At 37.1% G+C, this 22,178-nt stretch overlaps 2 long non-coding RNA genes across 3 annotated transcripts; both read right to left on the bottom strand.

Annotated features, from left to right (window-relative positions):
- Positions 1 to 4,328: 4,328 nt before the first annotated feature.
- LOC138889030 (uncharacterized) lies at positions 4,329 to 5,347 on the bottom strand. 2 transcript variants are annotated; one of them, XR_011406586.1, is made up of 3 exons: positions 5,190 to 5,347; positions 4,854 to 5,066; positions 4,329 to 4,748 (listed from the first exon to the last, which is right to left on the bottom strand). It is a non-coding gene; the product is annotated as an uncharacterized lncRNA (long non-coding RNA). The 2 variants fall into 2 exon arrangements; XR_011406587.1 differs by having other exon boundaries at positions 4,854 to 5,054.
- Positions 5,348 to 8,525: 3,178 nt separating this feature from the next.
- On the bottom strand, positions 8,526 to 9,785 carry LOC104234286 (uncharacterized). The gene is made up of 3 exons (XR_712925.2): positions 9,624 to 9,785; positions 9,479 to 9,524; positions 8,526 to 8,952 (listed from the first exon to the last, which is right to left on the bottom strand). It is a non-coding gene; the product is annotated as an uncharacterized lncRNA (long non-coding RNA).
- Between the last annotated feature and the right edge of the window lie 12,393 nt (positions 9,786 to 22,178).

Raw genomic sequence — 22,178 nt, 5'->3', positions numbered from 1 at the left:
CCTTTTTATTAGTAAGTATATCCGGGATTTCTTCTATTGCTTTGATCTGAGAAGGATTCACTTCAATACCACGATTAGAAACAAGAAAACCCAAAAACTTACCTGATGCAACTCCAAATGCACATTTTTCTGGGTTGAGTTTCATATTAAATTTTCGCAAAATTTCAAAAGTAACAGATAGATGAGAAATATGATCATGAGATTGCTGGGTTTTGACGAGCATATCGTCTATATATACCTCCATTGTTTTCCCTAAATGTTCTTGGAACATTTTGGTGACCAACCTTTGATAGGTTGCCCCAGCATTTTTGAGACCAAAGGGCATTACTTTATAACAGTAAGTCCCCCTGTCTGTGATGAAAGAAGTTTTTTCTTCATCACCAGGATCCATTTTAATTTGATTATATCCCGAGTATGCATCTAAAAAACTTAAAAGTTCATGACCTGCGGTTGCATCAATTAGTTGGTCTATATGCGGTAAGGGAAAGGAATCTTTTGGACAGGCTTTATTTAAATCGGTATAATCTACACAAACACGCCACTTACCATTTTTCTTGGGTACAACCACCGTGTTAGCTAACCAAGTAGGATATTTTACCTCACGGATTGATCCGATTTTTAATAATTTTTGGACTTCATCCTGAATCACCTGGTTCTTGAAAGCACCTTGTTTCCATTTCTTTTGCTTTATTGGTGTGAAAGAAGGGTCCTCATTGAGTTTGTGAGTCATCACATTTGGTGGTATCCCTGGCATATCAGCATGGGACCAAGAAAAGCAATCTAAGTTAGCTTTTAAAAATTCAATTATCATACCTCGCATGTTCGTGTTTAAATTAGCCCCGATATAAACCTTCCGTTCAGGCCATTGATCAAATAACATCACTTTCTCAAGATCTTCAATCGTCGTTTTGATGCTTTCATTCTCTTCAGGTTCTTGAATTGTGTCAGGCCTTGAGTCCAAATCTGTTTTCTCTTGTTCAGTTGAAGTTTGATCTTTTTTACCTTCAACTGTTTCCTGTAATTGCTATTTTGCTTTATTTACGGCGCTCGTACTTGTTACAGCGTTGACACTTCTAGCCATCTGCCGATCCCCACGAATTTGGCAAATTCCACATGGTGATAGGAATTTAATAACCTGATGTAGGGTTGATGGGACAACATCCATATCGTGTATCCATGGTCTTCCCATGATCATATTGTAGGCCATTTCCATATCAACTACCTGAAATTTAGTTTCCTTCACAACACCCATAGCAAAAGTTGTTAGTATTACCTCACCTTTTGTTACTACACTTGAATTGTCGAAGCCTGACAAGGTGTGCGCCTTGGGTATCATTTTGTCTTCAGCTTGCATTTCCCGCAGTACCCTTTGTAATATAATATTTATAGAGCTCCCTGGATCAATCAAAACTCGTTTTACATTAGTATCATGTACAAGTAAAGATATTACCAGTGCGTCATTACGTGGAGTTGTCACTCCTTCGGTATCTGCGTCATCGAACGAAATACTTTCATTTTCAAGGACCTGCCGCACCCGTTTCTCGTGTGTAATCGTTACCTTAGAAACCTTGTTGGAGGCTGTGTAGGTTACGCCATGAATATCTTCTCCCCCGCTTATGACATTCACTGTCCTCTTGGGTGAAGGAGGTTGTGGTGGCTCTTGTCTGTTTTTCATATAAGCTTGTTTTCCTTTCTCACTAAATAACTCAGTGAGGTATCCTTGCTTCAATAAATGATCCACTTCACTCTGCAGGAATCTACATTCTGAAGTTTTATGCCCGTGATCGTTGTGAAATTCGCACCAATGATCCGGATTGCGTCTACTTGGATTTGACCGCATCTCTTTTGGCCACCGTACCTTGTCTCCCATGCTTCTTAAAACAGCTACGAGCTCAGAGGTAGAGACATTAAAATTATATCCACCGAATCGTGCCTTTAAACTTTTGTCATCATCTCGTGATTCTTGTCTGTTCCGATCATTCCTGAACTTTGAAGAAGAGCCAGAATCCTGGTTCCTCGATTTTTGATCATATTGCTGGCTATCTTGTTTCGACCGTGGGCCCCTTCCTGCGGGTCCCATATATGGATCGTACCTGTTTTTACCTGATCTTTTTTCGGTTTTTGACCTTCGGGTACCGCCCCTTTCTTCATGATGGAGCTTAGGTACGGTATCTTCTTCGATTCGCAGCTTTCGTGCTATACCTGTTGTAAACATCATTCCATGTGGTTGCAGGAAATTCTCGAAGACTTTCTTTGAGTCGTCTCGTGGCTTCAGAACTTTTGTCATTTAAATTACTTGCAAAAGCTATAGCAGCCCAATTGTCAGGCACACGAGGTAGAGTCATTCTTTCACGCTGGAATCTATCAACGAAGTTTCTAAGCAACTCCGAATCCCCTTGTTTGATTTTGAAAATATCTTCCATCCTTTTCTCAACCTTTTGTGCTCCCGAATGTGCTTTAATAAAAGAATCTGCAAGCTCAGCAAAAGAATTAATAGAATTTTCAGATAAAAGAGAATACCAGGTTAATGCACCCTTGGTGAGTGTTTCTCCAAATTTCTTGACCAATACTGATTCAATTTCTTGTTTGGTCAAGTCGTTGCCTTTTACGCCGGTTGTAAATGCAGTCACGTGGTCACGTGGGTCTGTAGTACCATCATATTTCGGGATGTCAGGCATTTTGAACTTTTTCGGAATTGGAAGGGGAGCAGCACTAGGCTTCCATGGTTGTTGTGAGTATTTGTCCATGTCTACTCCTTTTATTACAGGTGGAACTCCAGGGATTTGTTCAATACGCTCATTTTGTTCCTTAAGCTGTTTCTGCAAGGTTAGTACTAAATTTTGCAAATACGAATTATTTAAATTACCTGGTCCCCCTTCTTGTGGTTCACTGGGGGTTGCTCCGTTTCCAGAATTATCAAGACCAGAACGGGGGTTCTCCAATGTATTATTATTAGGAGTTGGTGTAGGTGGCGCAACAGGCAATCGACTAACAAGTTCCTGAAGAGCTTTGCCGACCTGTGCATCAATTAGCTTTTGCCAAGCTTCAGTTGTAACTCCTTCAAAATGTTCAGATTGCTCTTGTTGATCAGCACGGGATTCAGTAACAGGAGTGCCTTCACGAGATTGACGTGGTGAATTTAAATGAGAGGGAACCACGTTCTCTTGATTTTGATGTATTTGAGTCTCATGGTTTCCCAATGTGGTATTACTATTGTTGTCGGCGTTGTTGTTTGACATGGTGACGACAATAGATAAGATATGGCTTAAAAGGAAAGATTATCAGATTCCCGGTAACGGAACCAATTTGTTTAACCAAAAATCTGAGTTTTTGGTCAAAGCTAAAAAGAAATTCGGGTTACTGATAATCAAGAGACAAAAATAAAATACTTTTGAGAACGATGGTAAAAAAAACAAATAGATGTGTATTTCAATAAATTCTCAATAGTATTCCGTGTCCTTACAAATGATGATACTTCTTCCTTTTATAGATAATTCTAAGTAAAGGAATGAAGTCTCAGCTTTAATGATATAATCATGAGTAATAAATGACATTAAATAAGCCGTTATACAATCATTCCTATTAAATACCAATTTTGTAACGTATCAAGTATTTAATAATGAATTTAGACTCCTTTCTGTCATCAGATCTTTGCCTTCAATGCCTTCTAATCCGTTGGCTGTAAATAATTTAAATTGGTACGAGACTCGTATCTATACGTCGTCTCGTGCCTATTTAAATTCTTCTTCCCGTGGTTGTCTCCATCCGTGCCTCTTAGTCAATTGCTGCGCTTTGACCATTTAACTAATCCACGTGTCATGCCACATCATCTTTAATATAAATTCAGTTTTTTCCCAATACAAGTACATCGTGCGTACTTATGTATATTTTTAAACCCCTATTCCCGGCTCTACCACTATCATTGGGAGAACTAATTGCTATTACACGATGCAACTTTCTGAGCAAGGATGCCCCAGATTTCCCATGATCTCATCCCATATATATAAGGATTGATAATGTAAAAGAAAAAAGTATTTTGAGTAAATAAGTTTATAAACTAAAAGGGAAGTTTAGATCTGTGAAATTTTACTTCAATTTCAGTAGCAAAGTTATCTTTCAATCATTTGATGCGTACACTTGTTCCTTCCACGTCTTTAAATTCCTTAACTAAACAATAGCCCTAAACATTAAAAAGGCTGCAAAATAAATAAAAACAAAGAACGAAAACTGCAAATTAATGTGGGAATTCTATAGTAAAAGTGGTGCAAAAAAAAAAAGAGTCTACAATAAATCTCTCTTTGGATCGTAAAGTACTGTCAAATGAAAACTGAATATGCAAATGTGGGAATTCACTTAAAACAATCAACACAATAAATGGAAATTCAGATTACACTACCACTTTACACCTTACATACTGAAGCTAATTTCCAGAAAAAGCCTTATCTTGTACATCCTATACAAATCAATTCATTCTGATTATCTAAGTCTAATTCATTCATAATATTTAATTAATAAGCTATCTATTATTTTGTTCTTCCGATATCTCCCCCATTAAAGTTGGTCTGTCGTCGTTGTTCTTGTCTTTCCAAGTATTCTATCCTCGCGATCAATTCAAGAAATGAAGGTTGCTTCGAAGTTTTCATGCTTCCTCCCAAAGAAGGCTCAGGATTCAGCTGTAACTTGTACATCTCCGGGAGATTTTGTAGGTGCCCAAACTTGTGATTGGTCAGCCAAAGCTAGTGGAAGACCTGAGAGGAAGAGGAATAATAGAGGGTCAGAAGTAGAGTGGAATATTATTCCAAACACTCAATGAATATAACAAACAAACAATTCATTGTTGCTTAATTACCTACCAATGAACCTCCCGAATAATTTTGATCGTATTTTAAAGGATTAATACGATCAACATGCAATGGGTCGAAGCTTGCAACAAGAGACGAGAAAGCTCAAGGCTACCATCGGAAGAAAGGAAGACAAGGAAATTGATGTAGCTTTCCCAGGTGAATCAAACATACCGTCTTTTATTGTTGTAGCAAAACCACAAAACATGCACACTACGAAAACAACTAGTCAATAAATATAATTCATTAGATTCCATGTGTTTGTGTGAATTTTATAAAGGAAAAGGGCACATCGATCGACACACCAATGATGAGAACCAAAGCACAAACAAAGAGAGAGGAACTTACAAACATGGTGACTCATTGATTCAATGTTGAAGAATCCATGAAGAAGACTCATAAGGAATTGGATGTCATCGTCTTCATCATCTTCGTTATTGTCATTCTCACCGACGTTCTCTTCATTAGTCGTAGTCCTCTTCATCTCCACTGCAGGTTCTAGATAGGTTGAGTTGTGTTGAGAATGAGGATGAGTGGTAAAGTATATCTCTATATATAGGAGAGGAATTGGGCTCTATGGTCAAAAGTTGTTACAAACTTTACTAAAACATAATCTGATTTACTTAGTATACTCTGATTTACTCCATAAAAGATCTGATTTACTAACTATTTTAATGCAAATGTCAAAGTTCTATTTTTGTGGGATTGTGGTCCTCATCCATATATAATATTTGTAATATTATTTTTAAAAAATATTGAATTCCCGTAAATCTATAGGTGACGACTCGAACCTCCACCTTTATTAGCACGAGATTGAGTCATGCGTGTCTACCGTTTCGCCACCAAGGCATCTTGAAAATGAATCGTATTTTATGAATATGATATCTATCTAGCGTGATGTATGAAATATATGACAAAGGTGAATATATTAATAAGTCATGTCATATATGCCCGAAATGGACATCAAATTGCTTCGATTTGAATTATCTAGAGAATACAATGCCTGATATATAAAAAACGATAGACAATTACGTCCAGATCTATCCCTAATGCTAGAACTATGTTTAAGTATGGTTACCTCCTAACCCTAGGCCATTAAATACGCTAAAGTTGTGCCATTTGAAACTTGTGTGCAAAAGTTGAGGTGATTCCGAGTTGTTTAGAGGTCTTCTGTAACATCCCAAAGTTTTTAGACTAATATTTGCAATCTCAATTGACCATCTTTATAACTAGCTAGGATAGATTTTACTTCACACTTCCTAAACATTAATTTGACGATATAGGAAAATTCCTTACTCTACATTGTGTTAATATGTACAAAGAAGTTTCATGGTGTTGCTATGTTTAACACTTAATATCATTTTGATAAATTGTTATGAAATATATTTGATAGTTAATGTTTTGGGCAACCACCCTTTTGTATTTATCCAAAGAAGAAAAAGTTTGGACAACCACCTTTTGTTCATCGTTATCTAAGGTGATATATATCACCCTTGTGAAGATATTCTTAACCACCTCCTATAATTTCGTCTTCTCTAGCAAAAGAAAACCTCAAAAACTCTTCTCTCATAAATTTCTACCCCCAAGTTACTAACAACACTTTTGTTGGTTGAGCCCCAAGTTACTTCTCACTTTTGAGGTAAGTTTATCAAACCCTTTTTTGAACTGGAACACTGTTAGTATTGTTTGAATTATGTGAAAGACGTGTACATGAGGTGACGAGTGTGAACCCCGCTTATATGTGGCAAAATTGACCGGTTATACTCTTAGGTTACTTAATGCTTTTAGTTAGCAGTTGTTATTAACATCTTTCGTTATTCAATTCATTCTTATATTCTTAGATTGTAGTCGTTATTTCATGCTCTAGTTTCCATTATCGAGTTTATTCTTATGTGGCTTAATTGAATTTACTGTTACATGCTATATCTTCCATTGTCAAATTTATTATGAAAGTACAAGAGGGGGTGAATTGTAACCTTTTTAAATTTCTAGTCGACTGCTCTTCAGACCTAGTCGACTTATGCAGAGACAGCCTACATAGAACTGTTAGTCCTTTCGATTTAAACAAGTGTTTATCACAATAAACAGTAAAGTAACATAATATAATATAAGAGCGAAAAAGTAAACGACACCAGGAATTTTATATTGGTTCGGAATCAATATGGTATTGTGATGACCCAAAAAGTCATCACTTATTTTAGAAATAAATCTGTGTTCTGAGGCCTAAAAAACTCTTTCTGTCTCACCTCGATTTGCATGCGCTGTCTGGAAGTGTATCTGGAAAGCCGTTATGTGAAAATCTGTGAAAAATGATAAATTTTACTTTTAAAATGAATTTAAGTTGACTTCGGTCAATATTTTGGGTTAGCGGATCCGGACCGGTGATTTGACGGTTCCGGAGGGTTCATAGGAAAATATGGGATTTGAGCGTACGCCCGAAATTGAATTCCGAGGTCCCAAGCCCTAGAAATGAATTTTTAAAGAAAATTGTTCTCTGAAATTTTAGGAGTTTTTGGAAATGTGAATGTATTAGAATTTGGTGGTATCGGCCCATATTTTGGTTTCGGAGCCCGGTACAGGTCTTATATGGTATTTAAGTTGAGCCCGTAAAATTTGTTAAGAAACGGACTTGAAATGATGCGAATCGGATTCTCATTATGGCTACTTCTGGAAAAAGTACCTTCTCCCAAAAAATACTTTTTGTTAATACACGAGTGACTTCTGTACCTACTTCCACTGGACATGGCATTAGTAATAAGAACATTCTTCAAAAAAAAAAAAAGAATAGCTTTCTAGAAATGCAGCTTGTGTTATTTTATTGGCAATGTTACTGCAAATTGGCTTTCTTTCTTAATTTCAATACTAGGTGCACCATATGGGGTAGATCTGTGTTCTTCAGTTACTGGTTTATAACTCTTATGTTTTGTTTGCCAAGATTTCTTGTCTTCTGCGTTAGAGATATGCAGATGCAAATGGGGTATAAACTCTAAGTAGTATATTGAAGTAGTTAAGAAAAGAATCAAAAGTTAACAATGTTAACTTCAAGTAGTTAGGTTAAAGGACAAAAATTGTACTCTGATCCCTCCGTTCCAATTTATGTGAACTTGTTTGGCTGGGCACGAAGTTTAAGTAAAAAATGAAGACTTTTGGAATTTGTGGTCCTAAACAAGTCCAAATGGGGCCCAGAGTATTTGTATAGTTATAAAAGCTTCTTATTAAGGGTAAAGTTGTAACTTTAAGCTAAATTGTTACCAAATTTAGAAAAGGTTCATTCTTTTTGAAACGGACCAAAAAAGAAATAGGTTCACATAAACTGAAATAGAGGAGTACAATTTTTCCAATTGAAGGTTAAATGTGCTTGGTCCACTAATACAAGGACTAAAATCAGGCTTAGGCAACAACCTAAAGACTAAAACTTCTATCTTCCCTTTAATATATAGATAGGTTAATAAGGTGTACATAGTAATTAACACACATCTACTTGTAAATTACTCTTTAGATGGTATGGTGTCGTTGAACACAGGTGGAGTGTTACCATTTTTGGATCGTTATTTATTCTCATCATGTTGGGAAATCCAAATAAAGAGATGTTGTTTAACAGGATTATTGTTGTAACTCGACAAACTAAACATAAGGGTTAGTTATATGAAATTATGAACCATATAGTATATTATTTTGTCTTTTAAGACAAACTAGAGTTCTCTAAAACAAAGATATAAGATAGATACATATTCTCTAGCTACGCAATTAAATATTATTACATAATTACTGGATTTCCTAACACAAATATATATCTAATAAAAAAAACTACTAGTTCTATGGAAAGTACATAGTACTTTAGCTCCGCTCCTGTGAGACATACATGTAATTCCATATAATTCTCGTATACTACTGCTGCTTCGCTACTTTAATGTTGTAGCTGTTGTCGTTGCTGTTACTGTTACTGTTGCTATTGATCTTTCTAGTTCTGCTCTTGTTGTTGCTGCTGCTGCAACTGATCAATGGAATTCAAGCAAGTGCATCAAACCTAATAAATCTTACAATGATGAGTTCGATACAGAAAGGCCAGGATGGAGATCTCCTTCTCTATTGGACATCAAACCTAAATGTGCTTCGGAGCAAGAAAAACATAAAAAATGTGTCGTAATTGACAAAACCATACAGATATACATATATTAAAATCGAAACATAAGATTTAAACAGATTATAGATAAGTACTCTACGTCCACGAACATTTAAAGCTAAATACTTAATGTTTGAACAATAAAATCTCCAACGTAAAGATTCTGTGCATAAATTCGAACATTCAAAGCTAACTGTTTGAAGTTTAGACATAGCATGATACTCTTTCCAAAACTACAGTATATAAAGATGGCTTAAAATAATAATTGTACCAAAATTGAACAAACAAATTGATAAAATTATAATTTTAACCACTCTTTGCAAACTGAAAAAAGGGGATTGTATTCCTTTTATTAATTAATGCTGAATGGACGACTTACTCTAGGAGAAGAAAAAAATGCTTTATGGATCTGAAAGATTAAGAAGAGTGAATTTTAAAAGATTTTTTATGGCATCAATTTTTATTTTTTCATGTGTTACAATATTTATAAACAAACTTAACCGATTGTAGATACCATGATATCCGGAAGGGAGATCGTTCAAGCAGCAAGGCTCCATTACCTAAGCATATTGACAGTTATAAGTGTAAGAACCAATTAAAGAATAAAAGAATAGAATATTAAACAAATACAAATGCTATTAATGAAGAAAAGAACTAACAATTTGGTGACTCATTGATTCAATTTGGATGAAACCTTTTACAGGATTCAAGGTGGAATTGGCTTCCAACGTCTTCATCGTCGTTGAAATCCTCATCCTCATCATTATCTTGAGATGTGTTCATGTATAGCCGCACAGGTTGAGAAGTGATTGATGAGAGAATGATAAAGCATATATGAGTTTATATAGGAGAGAAATGGTGCTCTAGGGTTTTTTGTATTTTAGTAAGTTGTTACCAACTTTAGTAATATGTGCTTTTAGTCCTCTATTGTATTAGAAATATTAACTCCTCTATTTCTTCAAACTCATAAGAGAATACTCTCTCGTAACAATTGCTGTGGAGATATTTGAATTGGCACAAAATTTAACAATGAAATAAATATTTTGAAATTAGTAGTATAAAACAAAGGTCGGATCTTTAGCGATTTGCATTTTGGACCCTTGCTAGAGAGAGGAATATTTAATTTGTTGGTAAGTGCCACTGCACTGTATTTATCCTCGAAATCGGATAACAATTAAATTTGTAAGTGGTTTTAAGGATGCGTGGATTAAAATGACACAACAAAGCGATAAATTAGAATTGCAATTGAAACGAACAATGATAAAGTAAATTTAAACCACACAACTTGAACAGTTACAGTCTTGCAAAGTCAGTCACACTTAAAATGGATGCAGCTGGATCGATATCAAGATACAGAAGAACAAGAGCTTAAAGAAAGAAATTAATAATATACTACTTTGGACTGCGTGTTACCATGTACTTTACAAGTAATCAGACCTCCCTTTATATAGTAGGAGAGTCCTATATTAGGTACAACTCTATAAAAGATAAAAATCCCCTAATTAACTGATCGATGATCTCAGGTCGACATATGCCGAGATCTCCGCCATGATATTCGGTCGGTTACGGATATCATGGTCTTCTGGTTGTCGAGCTTGACTACCTGACAATATTCTCGAAGTAAATTAAGGACAGGACTGATCCGAATCATGTCCCTGATATCCTCAAAGGCGCGTGTTATGGTCCGAACTCAGAATGGACGAGATCCCTACATCGGTCTAGGTTCCCGGTTACCATATCTCGAGCCTGGCTTATCATGTCAGAGAGCGGGATACACTTTGAGAATGGTTTTACCCGTATATAGATAGTTCCCTCGTTTTTTGGAGAGTAGATGACGAGAAACGACATGAGCTTCTAATTCTCACCTCGATACGCCGTATCAGAAACGACAACATGAATGAAATGTGTCATCAGTCACGTCTTAATGGCATTAAATGCTTGTCAATTGCCGGTCGACCGCTCTTGGATGCGAACCGTCATTTGAAAACTATAAATACCCCCTTATTTATTCATTCACACTTTACATCCAAATATTATACCCTTGTTCCTTAAAAATCTTTATACTTTCTGGCACTTATATCCTGGATTTTTGAGATCTTTGTGAGAACTTTTGCTCGTGTTCATCCCAAACCATCAAGTGTACTCCTTTAACTTCCGATTTTTCCTCTTTTCCCCTCTATTTTAAAAGAAAATGGCGAAAACTTCTAAAATAGTTCCCCAAAAAGAAACTCCTTCTACATCGCGGCCAGCTGCTGAGGAGACCGTTCTGCGTACTCCCGTCGAAGAACCAGTAGCGGAACCCCCCTTGATCACGTTCATCTGTGATGACCCAATAGGACATCTTACGTTTTAGAACCAAATTCAGTGTTCTGATGCCTCAAAAACCTCATTTTATCCTTCCTCGATTTGCGTATGCAGCCTAGGCGTGTTTTCAGAAATCTTTTATGTTAAAAACTGATAAAAATAAAAAATTTGCCTAAAAATTTCATTTGAGTTGACTTCAGTCAGCGTTTTGAGCAAACAGATCCGGATTAGTATTTTGATGATCCCGGTTGGTCCGTATGGTGATTTGGGACTTGAGTGTTTGCCCGGAATCGACTTCAAAAGTCCCTAGCCCGGGATATCGGACTTTGTAGAAATTTAAAAGTTAAAGGCTTAATGAATTTGAAATGTTTGACCAACAGTTGACTTTTAGATATCAGGTCCATATTTTTTTTTTCAGAATTCGGTATAGGTCCGATACCATATTTATGATTTGTCTGTGAAATTTGGTGAGAAATAGAGTTGGTTTGACGTGATTCGGGCGTCCGGTTGTGAAAATATAAGTTTCAAATTTTTCTTGAAATTTTTAATTGATTTGGTGCTCAATTTGTAATTCTAGTCTTTATTTTGGCGATTTGATCGCACGAACAAGTACATATGATATTTTTAGACTTGTGTGCACTTTTGGTTTAGAGCCCCGAGAGCTCGGGTAAGTTTCAGATAGGCTACAGAGTGAAAATTATACTTAGAACACTGCTGGTGTGTTTCAGATTTTGTTGCAGGCCTCAGACCTCGCAATTGCAGGGTCAATCATCGCATTTGCGGTCACTGATGGGTTCGCATTTGCGATCTACTCATCGCAATTGCGAAAATTAGCTGGGAAGGCCATAGTTCGCATTTGAGAACAAAGCTTCGCATTTGCGAGGAATGCTTCACATTTGCGAAGTGGAGGCTGGGTAGGCAGTGATCGCAAATGTGATCAATAGGTCGCATTTGCGGATGAAAGAATTCGCATTTGCGAAGAAAGCAGGGGTGTGATGATCTTCGCATTTGCGAACCCCAGGTCGCAAATGCAACATCTGCAACTGATCAAAACTTAACTTAGATGGGATTTTTAGTTCATTCTTCAAATTTTCAAACTCAAGAACCTTAGAGGTGATTTTTCAAATAACTTTTCTTCTCAAATCATTGGTAAGTGATTCTAAACTAGTTTCTTTCAATCATTAATTCCTGAGATTTCAACCTAAAATCTAGAGTTTTCATGGTGGAAATTGGGAATTTTTGGTAGAATTAGTTTTTTTTTTATAAAAAAAATAGGAATTTTGACATCAAAATAGTTTAATTAAGTAGGAAACTGACAAGAACATGAAAATTTAATGAGGTTGTAGGGTATTAACCCTTTTTGAAAAGTATTTTGAGAAAAATACACGTACAAACACTTTTTAAAAGCTTGGGCAAACAATAATTCTGTACTTCTCAAATTGATTAGTCAAACACAAACTGCTTCTCACCAAAAATACTTTTGAAAAAAGCACTTTTGAGAAACAACACTTTTCAAGATAGGCTGATTTTATCTCTTCCTAAAATAAGGACAAAATTAGAGTGACAAATGAGAGGAAAAAAGTAACAAAAAAAGAAGAAAAGGCTTATATTATGATCTTGTGTTTGCTTAACAGTTTTGTTTGCCAAGATTTGATGTCTTCTGCGTTAGAGATATGCAGAGCAAATGGGGTATAAACTCTAACTAGTATATTGAAGTAGTTAAGATAAGAATCAAAAGTTAACAATGTTAACTTCAAGTAGTTAGGTTAAAGGACAAAAATTGCACAATTTGTCCAATTAAAGGTTAAATGTGCTTGGTCCACTAATACAAGGACTAAAATCAGGCTTAGGCAACAACCTAAAGACTAAAACTTCTATCTTCCCTTGAATATATAGATAGGTAAATAAGGTGTACGTAGTAACACACATCTACCTGTAAATTACTCTTTAGATGGTGTGGTGTCGTTGAACATAGGTGGAGTACTTCCATTTTTGGATCGTTATTTATTCTTATCATGTTGGGAAATCCAAATAAAGGGATGTTGTTTAATAGGATTATTGTTGTAACTCGACAAACTAAACATAAGGGTTAGTTATATGAAATTATGAACCATATAGTATATTATTTTGTCTTTTAAGACAAACTAGAGTTCTCTAAAACAAAGATATAAGATAGATACATATTCTCTAGCTACGCGATTAAATATTTATACATATTTAATGGATTTCATTACACAAATATATGTCTAATAAAAAAAACTACAGTTCTATGGAAAGTACATAGTACTGTAGCTCCCTCCTGTGTAATATATGTACTTTCCATAGAACTATAGTTTTTTTTATTAGACATATATTTGTGTAATGAAATCCATTAAATATGTATAAATATTTAATCGCGTAGCTAGAAAATATGCATCTATCTTATATCTTTGTTTTAGAGAACTCTAGTTTGTCTTAAAAGACAAAATAATATACTATATGGTTCATAATTTCATATAACTAACCCTTATGTTTAGTTTGTCGAGTTACAACAATAATCCTATTAAACAACATCCCTTTATTTGGATTTCCCAACATGATAAGAATAAACAACGATCCAAAAATGGAAGTACTCCACCTATGTTCGACGACACCACACCATCTAAAGAGTAATTTACAGGTAGATGTGTGTTACTACGTACACCTTATTTACCTATCTATATATTCAAGGGAAGATAGAAGTTTTAGTCTTTAGGTTGTTGCTTAAGCCTGATTTTAGTCCTTGTATTAGTGGACCAAGCACATTTAACCTTTAATTGGACAAATTGTGCAATTTTTGTCCTTTAACCTAACTACTTGAAGTTAACATTGTTAACTTTTGATTCTTATCTTAACTACTTCAATATACTAGTTAGAGTTTATACCCCATTTGCTCTGCATATCTCTAACGCAGAAGAGTTAATACCCCATTGATTCCCTTGCCCTTATTGCTTTGTGATTGTTGTTTGGACGAGGAAGAGTATTAAAGCACGATGGGTGATGCCATGCATGATATCTGTGAGAGAGTGTAAAGCACGAAGGGTAAAGCCGTGTATGATTTTGAGAGCGTTGATGCACGAAGGGTGATGCCGTGCCAATATTGTGAGGTAAAAGCACGAAGGGTGATGTCGTGCCGCACGATGTACAATTCTGTGCCGATTATATTGATTCTAATGGTGAGGACGAGAGTAAAAGCACGAAGGGTGATGCCGTGCAGATTTTATTGATTCTTATGGTGAGGATGAGAGTAAATGCACGACGGGTGATGCCGTGCACTTGTCTTTTATTCTGTTTCTTTTTGGTAATTGAACTGTGGTGATCCTTATATTTACCTTTTGTTATTTTGTTATTATTTGATGTTCTCCGTAGCATGTTTACCCCTCCCATCCTTAACTATACATTCCTGCTTTTATTTTCCATTGTATATGATTTAACTGCACAGGTTTATTTGGTAGTCCTGTCCTAGCCTCATTACTACTTCGTCGAGGTTAGGCTAGACACTTACCAGCATATGGGGTTGGTTGTGCTGATACTACAATCTGCACTGTGTGCAGATCCTGGTGCAACAACTTTTGGACCACAGTGAGGGTGCTGTCTTCAGTCCATTCAGGCGACCCAATATAGTCCTACAGACATCTACCTACATTGTTTCTTCTATGTATTTCTGAAACAGATTGTATTTATCTTTCAAACCCTTATTTGTAGTACTCTTAGACGGTCTGTGATATTGTAACACCAAATTCTGGGCATAGTCTTACTTAGACTTCCGCAGTTTGTATTAATCTAAATTACTAAATTTCGTCTTCCGCACTGTTTTGTTATCATTAATTCCGTTGTTTTGTTATATTGTTTTGGAATTGCAAAGGATTATAAATGAAAATGGTTAAATAAATGGACTAATTGGCTTGCCTAGCTTTCACTAGTAGGCTCCATCACAATTCTCGATGGTGAGAAGTCCGGGTCGTGACAAGTTGGTATTAGAGCACTAGATTACTTAGATCTCACAATTTACGGACAAGCTTAGTAGAGTTTGAGAGATTGGTACAGAGACGTCTGTATTTTTCCCCAAGAGGTTACAGTGTTAGGAAAAACTTCACATCTATTCCTTCATGCTGTGCAGTTTGGTTTCTCAATACTAATTGAAATTCTACTCTTTTATTTCACAAATAACGAGAACACGCGCTTCCTCATCCACTGATCTGCAGCCCGAGCCCGCAGCAGCAGCTCCCACGAGGGGCAAAGGCCGAGGCCGTGCTAGAGGTCGAGGCAGGCATAAAGCTCAGCCCAGAGCAGCAGCACCAGCGGCGGAGCCTCAGATTGAGTTTGACAATGAGGTTCCGACCCACGCAGTTCCGGGGCAAGGCCATACCTTTGCGGCCACACTTGATTTAGTGTGGTTCACGGTGGAGCTGCATGGCCGTATTCGTTTTTATGCGGTCCGCGGAGAGGGTTTGAGAGGAGTATATTTAAATGGACTTTTCAGTAAATTTTCACTTTTCAAAACCTAAAACACAAGAGGCGATTTTCCAAACACTCTTTCTTCTCCCAAAACACTAGTAAGTGATTTTAAACTTATTTCTTTCTTCTTTTAACAAGATTTAATCCTAGAATCTAGGGTTTTCATGGTGGAATTGAGAATTTTGGGTAAAACCTAAGAATATTGAAATTTGGAGATTTAGACCTCAATTTGAGGTCGTCTTCCAAAACCAATTATATATCAGGGCTCGGGGTGAATGGGTAATTGGGTTTTGATCCAAATTTTGGATTTGGACCAAAGCAGGCTCGGGGTTGATTTTTGACTTTTTGGGGAAAACTTTATAAAACCTATTTTATGCATTGGAGTTGATTTATTTAGTATTTATTGACATCGTTAAGTAAATTGTGGTTAGATACAAGTGAGTTGGTGGTGGAAATAAGAGATAAAGCAGTAGTTGAGGCTTGAATTGTGTTCGTGGCATCGAGGTAAGTGTTTGGTTTAACCTTAGCTTGAGGGATTAGGAGTTGAGTCTTATTTGCTATGTGCTAATTGTTGAGTACGACATATAGGTATGATGACGAGTATCTATATGTTGGTGTCAAGTATGCCCGTGAGTCTTATACTATGATTAATGTGACTCCGTTTCATATTGTTCATGCTTTGTGTGATGATTTCTATTGAGGAATATGACTTGTGGAAGTATTATTGTTAATTGAACATTGTAGAGAGTTGACTCAAGTTGAGAATTTAGTTGTTGAACATTGTAGAGCATTGGATCAAGTTGAGAATCGAGTTGTGAAGTAAATATGGAAAAGTGAAGAGGTCTATGATATCATCTCCCTTGCCGGGACGTTATTGCTTTTCATATTCTTTTCCCTTGCCGGGATATTGTTGTTTTGTCATTGTTCCTTTGCTAGGATTTTATTGTAATTTTATTGACTCCCTTGCCCTTATTGCTTTGTGATTGTTGTTTGGGTGAGGAAGAGTGTTAAAGCACGAAGGGTGATATTATGCATAATATTTGTGAGAGAGTGTAAAGCACGAATGGTGATACCGCGTATGATTTTTAGAGCGTTAATGCACGAAGGGTGATGCCGTGCCAATATTGTAAGGTAAAAGTACGAAGGGTGATGTCGTGCCGCACGATGTACAATTCTATGCTGATTATATTGATTCTTATGGTGAGGACGTGAGTAAAAGTACGAATGGTGATACCGTGCATATTTTATTGATTTTTATGGTGAGGATGAGAGTAAAAGCACGAAGGGTGATACCGTGCACTTGTCTTTTATTCTGTTTCTTGTTGGTAATTGAACTGTGGTGATCCTTATATTTACCTTTTGTTATTATGTTATTATTTGATGTTCCCCGCAACATGTTTCCCCCTCCCATCCTAAACTGTACATTCCTGCTTTTATTTTCCATTGTATATGATTTAACTGTACAAGTTTATTTGGTAGTCTGGTCCTAGCCTCGTCACTACTTCACCGAGGTTAGGCTATGCACTTTCCAGCACATGGGCTTGGTTGTGCTGATACTACAGTCTGCACTGTGTGCAGATCCTGGTGTAGCAACTTTTGGACCGCAGTGAGGGTGTTGTCTTCAGTCCATTCAGGCGACCCAAAGTTGTCATACAGGCATCCGCAAGCCCTGGTGTCTCCTTCTATCTACCTACATTGTTTCTTCTATGTATTTCCGAAACAGATTGTATTTATTTTTCGAACCCTTATTTGTAACACTCTTAGATGGTCTGTGATATTGTGACACCAAATTCTGGGTAGAGTTTTATTTAAACTTCCACAGTTTGTATTAATCTAAATTACTAAATTTCGTCTTCCACACTGTTTTGTTATCATTAATTCCGCTGTTTTGTTATACTATTTTTGAATTGCTAAGGGATTATAAATGAAAATGGTTAAATAAATGGACTAACTGGCTTGCCTAGCTTTCACTAATAGGCGCCATCACGATTCTCGATGGTGAGAAATTGGGGTCGTGACAAGTTGGTATCAGAGCACTAGGTTACTTAGGTCTCACAATTCACGAACAAGCTTAGTAGAGTCCGAGTTAGGAAAAATTTCACATCTATTCTTTCCTGTCGTGCGGTTTGGTTTTTCAATGCTAATTGAAATTCTACTCTGTTCTTTCGAAAATGGCGAGAACACGCTCTTCCTCATCCACTGATCAGCAGTCCGAGCCCCCAGCAGTAGCTCCCACGAGGGGTAGAGGGCGTGGCCGAGGCCGAGGCAGGGGCAAAGCTCAGCCTAAAGCAGCAGCACCAGCGGCGGAGCCTCAGGTTGAGTTTGACGATGAGGTTCCGGCCCACGTAGTTCCGGGGCAAGGCCATACCTTTGCGGCCGCTCTCGATTTATTACGGTCCGGAGTGGAGCTCCGTGGCCATAGTCCTTTTTATACGGTACGCGGAGAGGGTCTGAGAGGAGTATATTTAAACAGACTTTTTAGTTATTTTTCACTTTTCAAAACCCTAAAACACAAGAGACGATTTTCCAAACACTCTTTCTTCTCCCAAAACACTAGTAAGTGATTTTTAACTTATTTCTTTCACTCCTTAACTTCTTTTAACAAGATTTTATCCTAGAATCTAGGGTTTTCATGGTGGAATTGGGAATTTTGGGATAAAACCTAAGAATATTGAAATTTGGAGATTTAAACCTCAATTTTAGGTCGGATTCCAAAACCAATTATATCTCCGGGCTCGGGGGTGAATGAGTAATCAGGTTTTGGTTCGAATTTCGCGTTTGGACCAAGCGGGCCTGGGGTTGATTTTTGAATTTTTGGGGAAAACATTATAAAACCTATTTTTATGCATTGGAGTTGATTTATTTAGGATTTATTGATATCATTAAGTAAATTGTGGCTAGATACAAGCGAGTGGTGGTGGAAACAAGAGGTAAAGCGGTAGTTGAGGCTTGAATTATGTTCGTGGCATCGAGGTAAGTGTTTGGTCTAACCTTAGCTTGAGGGATTATGAGTTGAGTCTTATTTGCTATGTGCAAATTGTTGAGTACGACGTATAGGCATGGTGACGAGTATCTATACGTTGGTGTCAAGTATGCCCGCGAGTCTTATACTATGATTAATGTGACTCCGTTTCGCATTGTTCATGCTTTGTGTGATGATTTCTATTGAGGAATATAACTTGTGGAAGTATTATTGTTAATTGAACATTGTAGAGCGTTGGTTCAAGTTGAGAATTTTGTTGTTGAACATTGTAGAGCATTGGCTTAAGTTGAGAATCGAGTTGTGAAGTAAATGTGGAAAAGCGAAGAGGTTTATGATATCATCTCCCTTGCCGGGACGTTATTGCTTTTGATATTTTTTTACCTTGCCGGGATATTGTTGTTTTGTCATTGATCTCTTGCCGGGATTTTATTGTAATTTTATTGATTCTCTTGCCCTTATTGCTTTGTGATTGTTGTTTGGGTGAGGAAGAGTGTTAAAACACGAAGTGTGATGCCGTGCATGATATTTGTGAGAGAGTGTAAAGCACGAAGGGTGATATCGTGTATGATTTTTAGAGCGTTAATGCACGAAGGGTGATGCCATGCCGCACGATGTACAATTCCGTGCCGATTATATTGATTCTTATGATGAGGACGAGAGTAAAAGTATGAAGGGTGATGCTGTGCAGATTTTATTGATTCTTATGGTGAGGATGAGAGTAAAAGCTTGAAGGGTGATGCCGTGCACTTGTCTTTTATTCTGTTTCTTGTTGGTAATTGAACTGTGGTGATTCTTTTATTTACATGTTATTATTCTGTTATTATTTGATGTTCCCCGCGGCATGTTTCTCCCTCCCATCCTTAATTGTATATTCCTTCTTTTATTTTCCCCTCTATATAATTTAACTGCACAGGTTTATTTGGTAGTCTGGTCCTAGCCAGGTCACTACTTCGCCGAGATTAGGCTAGGCACTTACCAGCACATGGGGTTGGTTATGCTGATACTACACTCTGCACTGTGTGCAGATCCCGGTGCAATAGCTTTTGGACCCCAGTGAAGGTGATGTCTTCAGTCCATTCAGGCGACCCAAGGTAGTCCTATAGGCGTCCGCAGGCCCTGGTGTCTCCTTCTATTTACATACACTATTTCTTATGTATTTCCGAAACAGATTGTATTTATCTTTTGAACCCTTATTTGTAGCACTCTTAGACGGTCTGTGATATTGTGACACCAAATTCTAGGTAGAGTTTTACTTAGATTTCCGCAGTTTGTATTAATCTAAATTACTAAATTTCGTCTTCCGCACTGTTTTGTTATCATTAATACCGTTGTTTTGTTATACTGTTTTGGAATTGCTAAGGGATTATAAATAAAAATGGTTAAATAAATGGACTAATTTTCTTGCCTATCTTTCACTAGTAGGTGCCATCACGATTCCCGAGGGTGGAAAATCCGGGTCGTGACAGGTATCCTAATCCAGTCCTCTCGGGTTGCAAGATTGTTGTCTTTTAGAGATCATTGTAAATTGAATTGAGTACAGCCTTTGTGATTTTCAGCGGTCAGCACCAACGTTGACAGGTTTGATTTTTACTCGCTCACCAACAACGAACAAGAGTTAGTTTTCACTCGCTCACCAACAATGACCCTTTGGTTTTCAAATGCGATGATTGACCCTGCAATTGTGAGGTCTGAGACCTGCAACAAAATCTGAAACACACCAGCAGTGTTCTAAGTCCAATTTTCACTCTGTAGCCTATCTGAAACTCACCTGAGCCCTCGGGGCTCTAAACCAAAAGTGCACACAAATCTAAAAATATCATATGAACTTGCTCGTGTGATCAAATCGCCAAAATAAAGCCTAGAATTACAAATTGAGCACCAAATCAATTAAAAATTTCAAGAAAAATTTGAAACTTATATTTTCACAACCGGACGTCCGAATCACGTCAAACCAACTCTATTTCTCACCAAATTTCACAGACACATCATAAATATGGTATCGGACCTATACCGAATTCCGAAACAAAAATATGGACCTGATATCTAAAAGTCAACTATTGGTCAAACATTTCAAATTCATTAAGCCTTTAACTTTTAAATTTCTACAAAGTCCGATATCCCGGGTTAGAGACTTTTGAATTCGATTGCGGGCAAACACCCAAGTCCCAAATCACCATACGAACCAACCGGGATCATCAAAATACTAATCCGGGCCTGTTTGCTCAAAACGCTGACTGAAGTCAACTCAAATGAAATTTTTAGGCAAATTTTTAATTTTTATCAGTTTTTAACATAAAAACATTCTGAAAACACGCCAGGGCTGCATACGCAAATCGAGGAAGGATAAAATGAGGGTTTTGAGGCATCAGAACACTGAATTTGGTTCTAAAACGTAATATGTCCTATTAGGTCATCACAGATGAACATGATCAAGGGGGGTTCCGCTACTGGTTCTTTGACGGGAGTACGCAAAACGGTCTCCTCAGCAGCTGGCCGCGATGTAGAAGGAGTTTCTTTTTGGGGAACTATTTTAGAAGTTTTTGCCATTTTCTTTTAAAATAGAGGGGAAAGGAGGAAAAAGCGGAAGTTAAAGGAGTACACTTGATGGTTTGGGATGAACACGAGCAAAAGTTCTCACAAAGATCTCAAAAATGCAGGATATGAGTGCCAGAAAGTATAAAGATTTTTAAGTAACAAGGGTATAATATTTGGATGTAAAGTGTGAATGAATAAAGAAGGGGGTATTTATAGTTTTCAAACGACGGTTCGCATCCAAGAGCGGCCGACCGGAAATTGACAAGCATTTAATGCCATTAAGACGTGACTGACGACACGTTCAATTCATGTTGTCGTTTCTGATGCGGCGTATCGAGGTGAGAATTAGAAGCTCATGTCGTTTCTCGTCGTCTACTCTCCAAAAAAGGAGGAAACTATCTATATACGGATAAAACCATTCTCAAAGTATATCCCGCTCTCTGACATGATAAGCCAGGCTCGAGATATGGTAACCGGGAACCTAGACCAATGTAGGGATCTCGTCCATTCTGAGTTCGGACCATAACACGCGCCTTCGAGGATATCAGGGACATGATTCGGATTAGTCCTGTCCTTAATTAACTTCGAAGAATATTGTCAGGTAGTCAAGCTCGAACCAGAAGGCCATGATATCCGTAACCGACCGAATATCATGGCGGAGATCTCGGCATATGTCGACCTGAGATCATCGATCGGTTAATTAGGGTTTTTTTATCTTTTATAGAGTTGTACCTAATATAGGACTCCCCTACTATATAAAGGGAGGTCTGATTACTTGTAAAGTACATGGAAACACGCAGTCCAAGGTAGTATATTATTAATTTCTTTCTTTAAGCTCCTATTCTTCTATATCTTGATATCGATCCAGCTGCATCCATTTCAAGTGTGACTGACTTTGCAAGACTGTAACTGTTCA

Source organism: Nicotiana sylvestris, chromosome 4, assembly GCF_000393655.2.
Source record: "Nicotiana sylvestris chromosome 4, ASM39365v2, whole genome shotgun sequence".
In the NCBI taxonomy this organism is placed as follows: Eukaryota; Viridiplantae; Streptophyta; class Magnoliopsida; order Solanales; family Solanaceae; genus Nicotiana; species Nicotiana sylvestris.
Note: the sequence above shows the minus strand (reverse complement) of the source record. Positions and strands in the feature narration are given on the sequence as shown.